This window comes from Chiloscyllium plagiosum, chromosome 9 (genome assembly GCF_004010195.1).
Source record: "Chiloscyllium plagiosum isolate BGI_BamShark_2017 chromosome 9, ASM401019v2, whole genome shotgun sequence".
NCBI classification, from domain to species: Eukaryota; Metazoa; Chordata; class Chondrichthyes; order Orectolobiformes; family Hemiscylliidae; genus Chiloscyllium; species Chiloscyllium plagiosum.
The window spans coordinates 25,535,693-25,551,188 of record NC_057718.1 but is presented as its reverse complement, the minus strand read 5'-3'; the positions used below and the strand labels follow the sequence as shown (position 1 = coordinate 25,551,188).

The 15,496-nt window shown below is 41.6% G+C and overlaps 1 protein-coding gene across 1 annotated transcript in view; it reads right to left on the bottom strand.

Annotated features, from left to right (window-relative positions):
- Positions 1-15,496, bottom strand: part of LOC122552709 (ALK tyrosine kinase receptor-like) — a 1,052,914-nt gene that overhangs the window by 1,030,675 nt on the left and 6,743 nt on the right. The window lies entirely within an intron of this gene.

Below are 15,496 nucleotides of genomic sequence, written 5' to 3'. Positions count from 1 at the left end.
GCTTTTGCCCGAAACGTCGATTTTACTGCTCCTCGGATGCTGCCTGAACTGCTGTGCTCTTCCAGCACCACTAATCCAGAATCTGGTTTCCAGCATCTGCAGTCATTGTTTTTACCTTCGGCCCACTTGTCCACACTGAACAGATATCCCAACCTAATCTTAGTCCCACTTGCCAGCACCCGGCCCATATTCCTCCAAAATCTTCCTATTCATATACTCATATAGATGCCTTTTAAATGTTGCAATTGTACCAGCTTCCAACACTTCCTCTGGCAGCTCACTCCATACCTATACAATCCTCTGCGTGAAAAAGTTGGCCTTAGGTCTTTTTTATGCCTTTCCCCTCTCAACCCAAACCTATGCCCTTTAGTTCTGGACTCACCCACCCCAGAGAAAAGACTTTGTCTATTTACCATATCCATGCCCCTCATGATTTTATAAACATCTACAAGGTCGCCCCTCAGCCTCCAACACTCCAGAGAAAATAGCCCCAGCCTATTCAGCCTCTCCCTTTAGCTCAAATCCTCCAACCCCAGCAACATCCTTGTAAATCTATTCTGAACCCTTTCAAGTTTCACAACATCTTTCCGATAGGTAGGAGACCAGAACTGCACACAATATTCCAACAGTGGCCTAACCAATGTCCTGTACAGCCGCAACATGACCTCCCGACTCCTTTACTCAATACTCTGACCAATAAAGGAAAGCATACCAAACACCTTCTTCATTACCCTCCCTATCGGTGACTCTATTTTCAAGGAGCAATGAGCCTGCACTCCAAGGTCTCTTTGTTCAGCAACACTCCATAGGACCTTACCATTAAGTGTATAAGTCCTGCTAAGATTTGCTTTCCCAAAATGTAATACCTCGCATTTTCCTAAATTAAACTCAATCTGCTACTTCTCAGCTCATTGGCCCATCTGATCAAGATTCCAATGTACCCTGAGGTAACCTCCTTTGCTGTCCACTACACTTCCAATTTTGGTGTCATCTGCAAATTTACTAATTATACCTTCAATGTTCACATCCAAATCATTTAAATAAATAACAAAAAGCAGTGGACCCAGCACCGATCCCTGTGGCACTCTACTGGTCACAGGCCTCCAGTCTGAAAAACAATCCTCCACCATCACCCTCTGTCTTCTACCTTTGAGCCAGTTCTGTATCCAAATGGCTAGTTCTCCCTGTATTCCATGAGATCTAACCTTGCTAACCATTTGGATCATGTGGGAGGATTCCACTTTGCACAGGGCAGCACCTCACAGGGTGGCGAGCCAACCAAATGTGGGTAAAATGCCCACTTAAGTTCCTCACTTGACCACCCTAACAGCCAAACTAGTCTTATTGCTACCAAAATACTAGGAAGACATCCAACCTCCCGATCATTTGTCCGGGGTTTTTACATTTAAACAGCTGGAAATTTCAGTCCCTGGTAAGTCCTGCTGGAAGGTGCACCCCTTTTATGTCAGTGAAGAAAAATATTGTTTCTATTGTAATGTCCTTCATTCACCTTGACAGGGGGCAAGGTGATGACCAACGTTTGCAGAGCTATACTTCAGCAAAAATAGTGTCTTCATGACAGGAAAAGAAAAAACTGGAGAAAGACATCTAACTGTTCCCATGCAAATACAAACAGTTAACCTGCTTTATAACTGTGCTGCTAAAAATGGTTTTGGGATCTTAAACCTTGTTCTGGGTCTCTGTGGAAGAAAACAAAGCCTTTACCCAGATGGAGTAGGTATTTCCTGATCAACATTTTAAACATATTTGGTTAAAAAAAGGTTTGTTTACGCCACCTAGTGGTGTCATACAAACAGAACCCTAAATGTGCCCTTCGAGGTGTGTTCGATACAAAGCCTTCTGAATGCACCTCTCTCCAAATCAGACAGATCTATTTAAATCAAAATGGGTAACTGACCTTAGGTCAATGACATGGGGTATAGATTTTCTTGTCTAGATAATTAAATAGCTATATCATTAGTAGTTTTCAAAAATATAGAAACAGATATAACGGGGTTATGTCAAAGGCAATTAGTGAAGATAATGGAGCAGCCTACAAATGATGAAGTTGTGGCTGCATTATAGTCAAAATCACATTAAATTCTGTATTTGACACATTACAATTCCACTCCCGTGCTCTCAGAGCATGCCAGTCGCCCAATTAATGACTGGGAAAACACAGACTGGAAGGAAACAGTTTCCCAATACATTCGCAAAGAGCATCAAGAATGGGAGGCGTGGATTTTTAAAATCCCATTATAGTTTACCGTGTTATCTTTCAAATTATATTAAAAAAAAGAACATCAATGTCAATCTTTGTTATTTTTGTTACACAGAAAAATCAGTCGAAAGATTTTTGTGGAACTTTTTGTTTCTTTCTATCTGAGTACAACAATGAGAAAGAATATAGGTAACAGACATGTGTTTTGTCTGTAATTTGTAGGCCTTATTTCTGAAGTGATGGACCTATTCCCAAATTTGCCAAAACTCCAAGGAACCAAGGCATTCTGCCAAAGCAAATGGTAACCCTGTGTACCTAATGATTTGCTAAGAAAACTATACTCTACCAATACCTGTGTATGGCCCACAATGCAAGTTATTAGTTCTTCTTCAAGAACAATTGTTTCCAGTGACCCGGAGCTCAGCAGTACTGCATATCCTTAACCTCCTTTTTACTTTCTATAACCACACGACCTGTACATGTAGTAGCCGAGTCAATACTCTCTTCACACCTTCTGAAATTATGGGGAATCTTAAGTTCAAAACTGATGCCTATAACTCAATGATGGAATGTGTTTTTGCATTAGTCTACTACACAATCTAATCACTAAAAAACTTTGGTCTGTGTTTTTATATGCTTTTCATTTACATATTTTTAGTGAACCCAAAACAAACAAAAGTCAAGGCAAAGAAGGCCCATATTTGAAAAACTGAACTCATGCTTCCAGTATGTTTTCATTTTAGATTTCCAGCATTTGAAGGTTTTATTTGTGCCATTCCTGTACAAGATTAGTACACTACATTGAATCCCAACAGAATTACACTACTGCAATAAACAAAATTGCATCAGACACAAATGCGATTTAAAAGTTTGCTTAATTCTAATCACGAGACAACGTTTCTCCTGGAACCAGCAACAATAAGTACGAAAGCTGCAAACATTACCACACTTCTGCAAAATCTTTTTCAGCTGCAGTAAAACATAATTGTTAAAATATAGGCTGTAACTATAGTCAGACCCTGCTAGAACAGTCATACTTTGTATTGTCTTCACTTTCTACCAATGTCTTGTTCCTATAATATTTAACTACACTTCGATGTACTTTGTTGGCTGGAAATTGCTTCAGAGTGTCCTGAGATCTTGAAAGAGGGTATGAATGAAAGTTCCTTTTCTTTCTACAGCAGATTGGGTGCATGATGGTTTGAATTGAATTTAAACAAATGGGGGAAGATAATTTCAATGATGTAGTTCAATGTTTTAATTTTGCACCATCTGTAACTAGTGTGATTCAAAGTTTAAAAATTTTACCCAAACAAAATTTATATAAATTATACTTTCAATTGTTTTAATGTTAATAAAGCGCTGGCAAGAGAGCTAATTCTTTGTCAACTTAGAAAAAAACTCTCCAAATTTTCCCTTCTCTATTGTTGATGCTATGATTGGTTCAACAGAGATTTGATAACTCTCCAATGCAGTAGTATTTCAGTTGTCGGATCTTGACAAAGAGCATTGAAAGGTGTTCCCACTGTGGGATCCATTTTAAACTCCTACCATCACAATGAGACTAAACAAATGTGTTGAGATCAGGAATAGAATCACTGTGTGATTTTGCCTTCCACTTGGAAACAACCTGTTGGGTCAAATGATCTGCAAACACTATGAAATTGAAGAACTCTAATTTCAAAGTTAACTTAATGGACCACAAGACAGATCATAAATAGAACCTGGGATTTTCCTAAGCTTTACGACTCAAAGATAAAGACAAAACTTTTGACAATCAAGACAACTAATATTAGGAATTGTCCATTTTTGACATTAATCCATGGCAATAGGATCTGGTATCTATAATATACATACTGTAGTGAGGATATTCTAGGTGGACCCCATAGAATATGAGTTCCCTAATTAGGGCTGTTAACATGGTCCAATCAGGGAGCCCTTGCTGAAAGATATAAACAGGAGTGTCAGAGGTTCTGTTCACTCTGAGAGTTAGCTCTGAGGAAGCCAGACCAGTGTAAATAAAGGGTGACTTTCTGACGGGATACCGACTTTTGTGGAGTTATTACAAAGGCAATGAGAGAAAAAGATATGCTCCTGAAGAAAGTCACTCACAGCAGTCAACTTTGAATTGAGTTCAGCATTTCTGGAATCATACTGTTACTTGGGAAGCTTGACTCATTCAATTTGCCATCAAAGATTGGGCCCAGTATGTGGAAAGAATGCTTTATTTTTTTCTGGGCAAATAATATTGGGACAGATAAAAAGTAACAAGTAATTCTCCTGTCAGCCTGTGGACCTGCAGCTTTTCCAGTTATTGGGAGCTTCACTTTCTCTGAGGCACCAGATACTGAAAGCTTTCAAAAGTTGACAAACTTAGTTAAGGAACATTATGATCCTAAGCCTCCTCCAATTCTGAGGTGCTATTAGTTTTACTCAGTAGTTCAAGAAGTATGAGAATCTGTGTCAGGATATTTGACAAGAGTTAAGATGACTAGCAGAGGCATGTGACTTTGATTTAACCCTTAGGTATGTGAGATTAACCATGTAACCATGCAAAAGTGCTGAATAGCTGAGGCCCACTCAACTTCAAGCAGGCACTACAACTGGCTTTGTCATTTGAAAATGCAGCAAGTAGAGCATGTGAGTTATAGGGTACTCTGAGGGAAGTGTATACTCTTGCCAGTTCAGCTGAGCTTGGGGGACACCACTTGAGTGAAGACAATTGCATAGCCTCAACTCAGTGCATATTCTGAAGAGGGACTCTAGGTCAGCCCACAGCAAAACTTCAAAACAAAGCCAAACCTCAGCCAAATGGTTAACATTCTCTTCACGATCCAGAGCAGCAAGCCATTGTAGTTGTTGGTGGTTTGTGGACTCGAGACAGCAAAAGAGTCCCACTAGACCTAAACTAAGTAAGAGAACTCATGAGCCATTATGTAAGAGAGTGCACAACCTGGATGGCCCACCTACTCTGGCTTGGAATAATTTAATTGCTTAGTGACATCCAATTCAGAGCCAATTAAAATAAACATCTGGTTACATTATCACCCGGTTCTAATGGAGGTTGGTACCAGTGCAGCTGTATCGATTGTAGAACCAGTCTTTCACAAAATTTATACTGGACTCCAAATCTTACATTTATGTAACACCTCAGGGAGGCTGAGATCCTATAGCAGGGAACTTTTACAGATTAAGGGTACAGTTTTGGCTCTGGTCTCATGTGAGAAGCAGCTGGTTCAGTTACCTCTTATTGTAGTAAAAAACTTGGGCCCAAGCCTGATGCGCCAAAATTGGGTGAGAAAGATTCAGTTGATTGGCTCAACATTTTTTGATTAGAAAATGGTCCCCTGAGTGAAGTCCTAATTAAATGCCTGGAGGTTTTTCAGGAAGGTCTAGGGATTATCAAAGAAGCTAAGGCCACCTAGCATATTGACCAGGAAGAAAGTCCACGATTCTATAAGGCCTGCCCAGTGCAGTTTGCCTTACGGGCAAAAGTACAGGCAGAAAACAGGTGGCTGGAAAGTGAAGAAATCATTAGCTTGGAGAATGAGCAGCACTGGTCATACCGTTTGTGAAGACCAATTAGTCAGTTTGCCTTATGGGATTTGTAAACAATTGGTAGACTGCTTTTTGCAGTTGGATAAATATCCAATCTCTCCCATAGAGGATTTATACACAAAGCTGGGGGGGACTGTTTCTCATGAAGCTGGACATGAGTCATGTGTACCTGCAATTGTTGTTAAATGCAGATTCCCAGAAGTATGCTACAATTAATACTCATAAGAATTTGTGCCAGTATATAAGAATGCCATTATTGTCAGCCTGAGCCATTTTTTCAGCATGATTTTCCTGCTTCTCGGATGCTGCCTGACCTGCTTTTCCAGCACCACACTCTCGACTCTGAACTCTAGCATCTGCAGTCCTCACTTGTGCCATATTTTCAGCAGACAATAGAGAACATTTTACAAGGTGTACCCGAGCTTGGCATTTATCTAGGTGACCTGCTAATAATGAGAAAGACCAATAGATAGCACTTAGACAATTTGGACATAGTCCTTAGACATTTCTCCCAGGCTGGCATATGCCTTAGAAGGGAAAAATGTGTTCCAGGCACCCGAAATGACCTACTTGGGCTACAGAATCGACAAGACTGGATTACACCCACGGAGGATAAAGTGAGGGTGATCAAAGGTGCTCCAGCTCCCACATCTGTACCAGAGCTTAGGTCATTCCCTGGATTGGTAAATTATTACAGCAAGTTCATACATAACCTGGCCTCCATCCTTGTACCCTTACATCTGCTACTATAAAAGGGTCAGCCTTGGAAATTGCCTCGTAGCTAAGGTGTAGCTTTTAGGGAAGTGACATAACAACTCTCATTGTCTGAGGTGTTGCCCCACTGTGATCCCAAGCAAGATCTAGTCCTGACCTGTGATGCCTCCCTGTATGATGTTGGGATAGTGTGGCCACTGCTGAAAGAGTCCATTCTGGTTTTGAACTATTTTGACATCCTTCGAGTCACTGCTGACTGTGAACGCAAAAGGATCCAGTCCAGGCAAAACTAAAACAGCTGGTGGTTATATGGGAAGAAAAAAGGTCATCACAACCAGAATTAAAACCTTTCTGAATCTGGTGAAACTAGATCACTGTAGAGGACGGCATTTTATTAAGGGGAGCAAGAGTGATTAACCAAAGCAAAGGTCACTAACAAATACTGGCGTAACTCCACTAGAATCATCTATGGAATTTCATGCTGGCAGGAACTATGTCCGGTGGCCAGGGAGGTACACAGATATACTTGTTTTGGTGGGGCAGTGTCAGAGTGCCAACAAGGTCAAGAATTACCATCAGCAGCTCCACCACATTCATGGGAATGGACTCAGGTACATAGCGATTTTACCAGCCCTTTCATACAGCCAACATTCTTAGTCATTGTGAACGCCCACTCAGAGTTGTTGGAGGTGCATGGAGTTGGTTTGCCAAACACGAAGATGACAATTGAAAATCTGCACATATCTTTTGCAATACATGGACTCCTGGAAGTGTTGGACACAGACAACTGGCCATCATTTACCAGCAGGGAATTCAAGTATTCCCTAAAGTCAAATGGTATTCATCATATGAGGACAGCTCCATGCCATTCATCATCCAATGGTCTGACAGAAAGAGCAGTCCAAGCTTTGAAGGCTTCACTGGACAACAAACTGTCCCAGTTTCTATTTGATTATGGGACTACCCCTCATGCAACAACAGGGACAGCTCCAGCAGAGTTGCTGATGAGAGAAGACTCCACCCCTGGTTAAATCTGGTCTTCCCAGACCTGGGAGGGTGGGTGAAACGGCATCAGAAATGCCAATGCCGGACTCAAGACTCCTCTAAGCAAGAGAGACAGTATATTTCAGGGGACGGGTTTTAAAGCTGAAACCATGGAAAAGCCTCTGTATGGGTAAGAGACATGGTCAAGGCAAGGTCAGGTCCAGTAACGTATAAAGTTCGGGTAGGTAAGGCGCTCCTGAACAAGCATGTGGACCACGTGAAAGCTGCAAACTTACAAACAGTACAGGAACAAAACATACCCGGCCCCTCAGGACAACCAGAAAGGCTGTTGCAACCCATGGGTTCTGCCCAACCATCTAGTGTTGAAGAAATCTCAGAGTCTGAGATGGACATGGCAGCTGGCAAGAGCTTTACTGCCTGAAAACAAAGATGATTTTTTTTTCCTGTGACACTATGGGTACGAGAGGCAGGCTACGGTCTGGTACATGCTGCCTCTATTTGGGGCTGGGTTGGAGCCAGATCTGGTTCCAAAAGAAGCTACAAGAAAAATTACAGGCTATATCCCTGGACTTAGATGGGGAGAAATGTAGTGTTTGTAATGGAATTAGCCAGATGGACTTCATAGAACATGAGTTCTCTGATTGGAGCTGTTAATCTGGTCCAATCAGGGAGCCCTGGCTGACAGACACAAGCAGTCAAGAGTGTGATGCTGAAAAAGCACAGCAGGTCAGACAGCATCCGAGGAATAGGAGAATTGACATTTCGGGCATAAGCCCTTCATCAGGAAAGGACTGACAGACATAAGCAGGAGTGTCAGAGGATCTGTTCACTCTGAGAGCTGGCTCTGAGGAGTTGAATGAGTGTCAAGTACAATGCACGTGTAAATAAAGGATGACTTATGAGGATACCAGCCTCTGTGGAGTTATTTCACATACATCTTTATGATTAAGTGCTCTATGTAAGTTGTATGGTACAACTGCAAAACACAAGTCTGGTTTTGTGATTAAAATACTGGAAAGCATAGCAGGTCAGCGATCATCTAAAAGACAGGTCACTTCAAAGCACAATATTGCTTGCAGGGCTCATGTACTTTTCTCTTTCAGCCATGTGGCACTCCTACTATTTTCGGCATTTATTTGTGATTTCCTGCACCACATTTTTCCCCAAGAACAGTAATATTTGTCCACAAAATTACTTGATAGAGAAGAATACACACCACAAATAGAATATTGTTTATTGATCAGACAAGTTGGGCTTGAATGCAAATGATCTGTAGTTGAAGTAATTGAAAGTGGCACTTTGAAACTAGTGCACAGTTCACTTTTAATCCTTGGAATGGAGTTGGGTTTGCATTGAAATAAAGCTTAATTCTTTTCTGCTGATAATTTGGACAGTTTCCATGGCTCACATACATATTGTTACATATTAAACAGAAATCTGTCCAATTTACATTGCGTATATTGGCATCAAATTACATCAGTTTTTGATTGTGATAGTTGATTCTATTCAATGTATATCAGCCTCTTTTGAGTAGCTTCTTAAAACTAAACTTGCAAGCTCTCCTCATGGAATAACTTATACTGTACCTTTATTGTGCTCTTGAGCAAAATTTAACTTTTTATTATTCATTTGTGGGATGTGGATGCAATTGACTCGCCTGCATTTATTGCCTGTTCCTAGTTACACTTGAGAAGATGATGGTGAGCTGCCTTCTTGAATCACTGCAGTCCACCTTCTGTGGGTTCACCTATAATGCCATTAGGGAGGGAATTCAAGCATTTTGACCCAGCAACTGTAAAGGAATGACGATATATTTCCAAGTCAGGATGGGGTGTGGCTTGGAGGGAAACGTGTTGGTGGCGATGTTCCCAAATATCTGCTGCCCTTGTCCTTCTGGGTGGAAGTGGTTGTGTGTTTGGAAGGTGCTGTCTGAGGGTCTTTGGTGAATTTCTTCAATGCATCTTATAGTTACTACACACTGTTGCTACTGCATTGGTGGTGGGGGTATGGATGCTTCTAGATATAGCGCCAATCAAACAGGCTGCTTTGTCCTGGATGATGTCAAGTTTCATGAATGTTGTTGGGGCTGCACTCATCCAAGCAACTGGGGAATGTTTCATCACCTGACTTGTGTTTTGTAGATGGTGGACAGTCTTTGGGGAATCAGGAGGTGTGTTACTTACTGCAGTATTCCTAGTCTCTGATCTGCTCTTGTAGCCATTGTGTTTATGTGGTGAGTGCAGTTGAGTTTCTGGTCAATGATAGCCTCCAGGATGTGGATAGTGGGAGGTTCAGTGATCATAACTGATAAAATCATGAAACTATTTTAGTAGAATGTAGTCCTTTGGCCCATTGTGTCTGTGTGAGCTCTTTGAGAGAGCTATTCAGTTAGAGTATTGAGTACAGGAGTTGGGAGGTCATGTTGCGGCTGTATAGGACATTGGTTAGGTCCCTGTTGGAATATTGCGTGCAATTCTGGTCTCCTTCCTATGGGAAAGATGTTATGAAACTTGAAAGGGTTCAGAAAAGATTTACAAGGATGTTGCCAGGGTTGGAGGATCTGAGCTATAGGGAGAGGCTGAACAGGCCTGAACTGTTATCCTTGGAGCATCGGAGGCTGAGGGGTGACCTTATAGAGGTTTACAAAATTATGAAGGGCATGGATTGGGTAAGTAGGAAAAGTCTTTTCCCTGAAGGGCTATGGGCCGGGTGCTGGCAGGTGGGACTAGATTGGGTTGGGATATCTGGTCAGCATGGACGGGTTGGACCGAAGGGTCTGTTTCCATGCTATACATCTCTATGACTCTAAGAGGGGAAGCAAATTGCATAACAACATTTGAATCACTAATTAAGAAGTCATGTAAATGTAATCTATGCAAGAAATTGACAAAGTTGGTTTTAAAATAATTATTCTCTCCAGCAAAAGGCTTACAGCACTAGTAAAAAAAAATCAGAGCACTTCCCATGAAAAAGGAAGTCAGATGGATTCTTTCACCTAAAGGGTAATGGAATTGTGAAATAGGTCACTAGACAAACACATTAAAACACATAGTTTAAATGGAATTACCAGTGACAGGCAGGTGTTATTGATCCACCACAGTGGGAATGTACATCGGGGCTAATGCTATTTCTCCATTCAGTAACAAAAATTCTTAAATGATAAAAGTTGTAAATTCTACCTCATTTCCAGATTTACACCTTGGACAATATAGTCAAGATGTATCATTTCTTGCAAGAAATATGGCCTTGCGGACACAATATAACTGGAGTTTTATGTTGTTTGATTTGTGTTACTCAATATTTTAATAGAAAATACTTCATGAGAAGCACTACATAAGATTTCGGTAATTCTCAGATTTTCCACAACACTTCTCTTTCAATCCCTCTTTCATTTTATGATCCAATGAACAACTAAATCACATTTTCAAACATCAATATCCACCTGAATTTCAAACACCATTTTTTTTGTTTGCAAAAGAACTCTTCAGAAAATTCTTTGACTATCACAATCTTGTTGAAACTTTATTGCTGGAACAGCACAGCAGGTCAGGCAGCATCCAGGGAACAGGAGATTCGACGTTTCGGGCACAGGCCCTTCTTCAGGAATGAATCACAATCTTGTGCCTTATTGCTTCCTTTAATCTGCAATATCTTTCATCTGTTTTGTGGTCATTCATTAGGAACCATTTCATCTATATCACATTTTTGAGCCATCATTTATCCTTTTCCTGCATCTTGCTTACCTTTCTTTGACTTACTACTTTCCTCATTCTCATTTTCACCCATTGTACTCTACTCTTTCTGTCTCTCTTTGGGGCCGCACTCATCCAAGCAACTGGGGAATGTTTCATCACCTGACTTGTGTTTTGTAGATGGTGGACAGTCTTTGGGGAATCAGGAGGTGTGTTACTTACTGCAGTATTCCTAGCCTCTGATCTGCTCTTGTAGCCATTGTGTTTATGTGGTGAGTGCAGTTGAGTTTCTGGTCAATGATAGCCTCCAGGATGTGGATAGTGGGAGGTTCAGTGATCATAACTGATAAAATCATGAAACTATTTTAGTAGAATGTAGTCCTTTGGCCCATTGTGTCTGTGTGAGCTCTTTGAGAGAGCTATTCAGTACAGGAGTTGGGAGGTCATGTTGCGGCTGTATAGGACATTGGTTAGGCCACTGTTGGAATATTGCGTGCAATTCTGGTCTCCTTCCTATGGGAAAGATGTCATGAAACTTGAAAGGGTTCAGATAAGATTTACAAGGATGTTGCCAGGGTTGGAGGATTTGAGCTATAGGGAGAGGTTGAACAGGCCTGAACTGTTATCCCTGGAGCATCGGAGGCTGAGGGGTGACCTTATAGAGGTTTACAAAATTATGAAGGACATGGATTGGGTAAGTAGGCAAAGTCTTTTCACTGGGGTCGGGGAGTCCAGAACTAGAGGGCATAGGTTTTTGTAGTTCTCTCACTGCCTCTGACCACTGCTACCTCTTGCCACATTTCTGTAAATCTCCTGCACTTGCTTTCTTTATGAGTGTCTGTCCACCTCACTTTGTTCACCATATTTCCCCTTCGTCCTTCTCATGAATATCTCCCTCACATCTACTCTGCATTGCATCTTCTTGCACTGCAAGCTCCTCCGCCAACCATCCCTTATAATAACATAAAATTGCTTCTGAGCAATTTTGTCCAATCTGCACTGCAGTGTAGCTTACAGCAGTGGGGCCAGTGATAGTTCAAGAGTACACCTCAAATAAGCAGACATTAGATGTTTAGTCATAAGTCTTCCACCATTCATTGAGATATGTAGTGCTTCTACTTCGAAAGTTACTCATTAGAAATGCCAACCAAAGAGGAAAGTTGCTATTGTAATAGCTAATTTAAGTGGCCCAAGTAAATTATTTAAATCCTGTATGTTTCACTTATGATTTGGCTAAATTCTTTATTTGTTTTTACTTCATTCGCATTTAGGTACTCATTAACTTGTGTCAATAACTGAAATAACATACTTTCAACCAATATAATGAACAACACAAAGAATCTATCATCTGATAGGTCTGGAAGAAGAAGACAAATTACTGACAAAGGTCATTCTGCTTATGCTAGCTGATGCATGCTCTGTTTTCACTCATGGGTGATCACTGTCTGTTAATACAGGTGAGCATACTTCAAATTAATTTGCAATTAACACAAGCAAAGACTTGTCTGTTAAAGGAAAGTGGACCAGCAGACCCAATGACACACTAAAGTACATTCAAATCCATGATAATGAAGCCTGATTGGCTCAATCTGGCGAAGTGCTACTAACCTTTGCTGCAGCTTCTGTAATACCTATCTGTAAATGATTTGTTCAAAACTGGCTTCATATGATACAGATGCAAAACCAAGTCATCTTTTGCACTGATACTTCCAGCTACCATGCTATATAAGACTAGCATTTCCAATAAGAAGAGTTATCAACTGTTGCCTGAACCTTGGCTGCATGTCATTGCAGTCCTTGTATGATGCTACTCTATTGTGGGGAATGCTGTGAAATAATAGAATTCCTGAAACCAAATATATAGTGCCATCTTCACTAAAGCAGCCATAAAGCAGAAGATCAGGTGCAGGATTGCTCTATTCCTTGACCCAGCTTCATGTGTGAACTTCAAGTCTGTTTTCCCTTTGTTTTCGCCAAGGTTGCCCTTATTCTTTCTGCTGCTCACATGCTGAAACACATTTTGAGGCTTTCCGAGGCTTTCAGAATTTTGGCGATCTCTTTAATTTTCTGCAGCACTACAAATTTCACTAAATGTCGCACTCCCACCACTTCTCTGCTCCTTACAGCCATCCAAATCCACACCCAAAGCAAGGATAATGAACTGAAAATTGAATGCAAACGTCACACTTCAGCCTGAAATTTCTAAAACACACCAGCAGTCTTTGCAATCTTCAGAAGAAATTCTTAGCCTGCAAATCTCTTCTCTTTCAGTGCGTTGTTCTCTTCAACTTTATTCTGAAACATTTAGAGTCATAAAGTCATAGAGATGTACAGCATGGAAACAGACCCTTCGGTCCAACCTGTCCATGCCGACCAGATATCCCAACCCAATCTAGTCCCACCTGCCAGCACCCGGCCCATATCTCTCCAAACCCTTCCTATTCATATGCCCATCCAAATGGCTCTTAAATGTTGCAATTGTACCAGCCTCCACCACATCCTCTGGCATACTTTCTCCTTTCACATTCATGAAGTAAGCTTTCAGGATGGACTCTGATTCTCTAATACCCATCCAATGCTAAACTCAGTTGGGACACTGAATTCATAGAACTCCCACAGTGCACAAGCCAACCATTCAGCCCATCGAGTCCACAATGACACCAAAGGGCATTCCACTCAGACACATACCACCCAACCTTATTCCCTTTAACCCTGCACTTCCCAAGGCCAATCCACCTAACCTGCACATCTTTGGACTGTGGGAGGAAACCTGAGCACCCAGATAAATCCCACACAGACACGGGGAGAATGTGCAAACTTCTCACGTGCAGTCACCTGAGGGTGAAAACGAACCCACGTCCCTGATGCTGTGAGGCAGCAGTGCTAACCACTGAGCCACCAGGCCAGGAAGCATTCTTCTTCAGATTCAAATGGCCTTTATAATTTTGGCCAGTTTTAACCAATTAATGAGCTGGGAAGTGGACAGGCACAGATGCAAGATGGTTTGAAATGCTACCCAATTTTAAGTCCCTACAGAAGTCAGTGGGGAAGAATATTTTGTAAAACCAGTGTTCTACCTGATCCTATCAGCTTCCCAATGGCTGAACTAAGTCAGACATATCCACTTTTTCAGGGTGAGCTGCAGCCATCCAACAGATGCTTGCAATGAACCTGCCTCTATGTTCATCCTCCACCTGACCCCCTGAAAAAAACACCTTCTTTAAAAATCAAGAGTCCCACCTTCTCTGAAGAGGCTTCCTGCTGGTGGGACCTCTCAGCGCCCTGAAGAAATGGGACTGACCACGGTGTGCCCAGTTTCCCTTGAACACTGCAAACTGATCCAACAAGTAGCTGTAGATATATTCTACACCAACCTGTTGAGGTATGTGATATGATAACACACATCTCCGGAGCCAGTGGGACTTGAATTCGAGCCTATTGGCTCCAAGGTAGTACCACTGAAGCACAACAGCCCGAAAAAAGTAGGTGGAAGGTCTTGACTGAAATTTGATTCAGGCTGGTAAATCGGTGCACCCGACTTTATAATGTCCATTTACCGGATGTGGGTGGTCAACAGCTGAAAATCGTTTAAAGATGCTCGCGTATCGAATTTGCCCTTTGCACTTGCTATGACTTTCGTCCACCCCCTATATAATCATCACCTCCCTGTTACTCACACATTTCTATACAACTCTGGTCGCAACACTTTCCAATTCTCAGTACCTGCGCCACAATGTACATAGAGTATCTAATGAAAAACCGAATGAACTGTAAATCAGAAACAATAACAGAAATTGCTGGAAAAGCTCAGCAGGTCTGTCAGCATCTGTGGAGAGAAAGTTCTGATCAAGGGCCACTCAACTCAAAACGTTAAGTCTTACTTCTCTCGACAAATGCTGCCAGACCTGCTGAGGTGCTGCAGCAGTTTCTGGTTAGTCTCTCCATGTTAACCACTTGTCTAAGGTCTGAAGTGCTCCTTTCCACAACACGCACTTTGCTTCAATCATTGGCATCTCTCCATCCTTTGCCATCCTGCCTAACCTTATCCGCCACTGCTGATTCTATCACACACTTTTCTCTGTCAATTTTTTAACAAAATTTCCATCTCAATGACACCATTACCCCGAGAAAATAAACACAAAAATGCACAACAGCCCGAACAAAGTAGGTGGAAGGTGCCAGCTCCCTCCAAAATAAACACAAGTACCAACTCACCCCCAAAATAAACACAAATACCAACTCACCCCCAAAATAATCACAAATACCACTCACCCCTAAAATAAACACAAATACCCACTCACCCCTA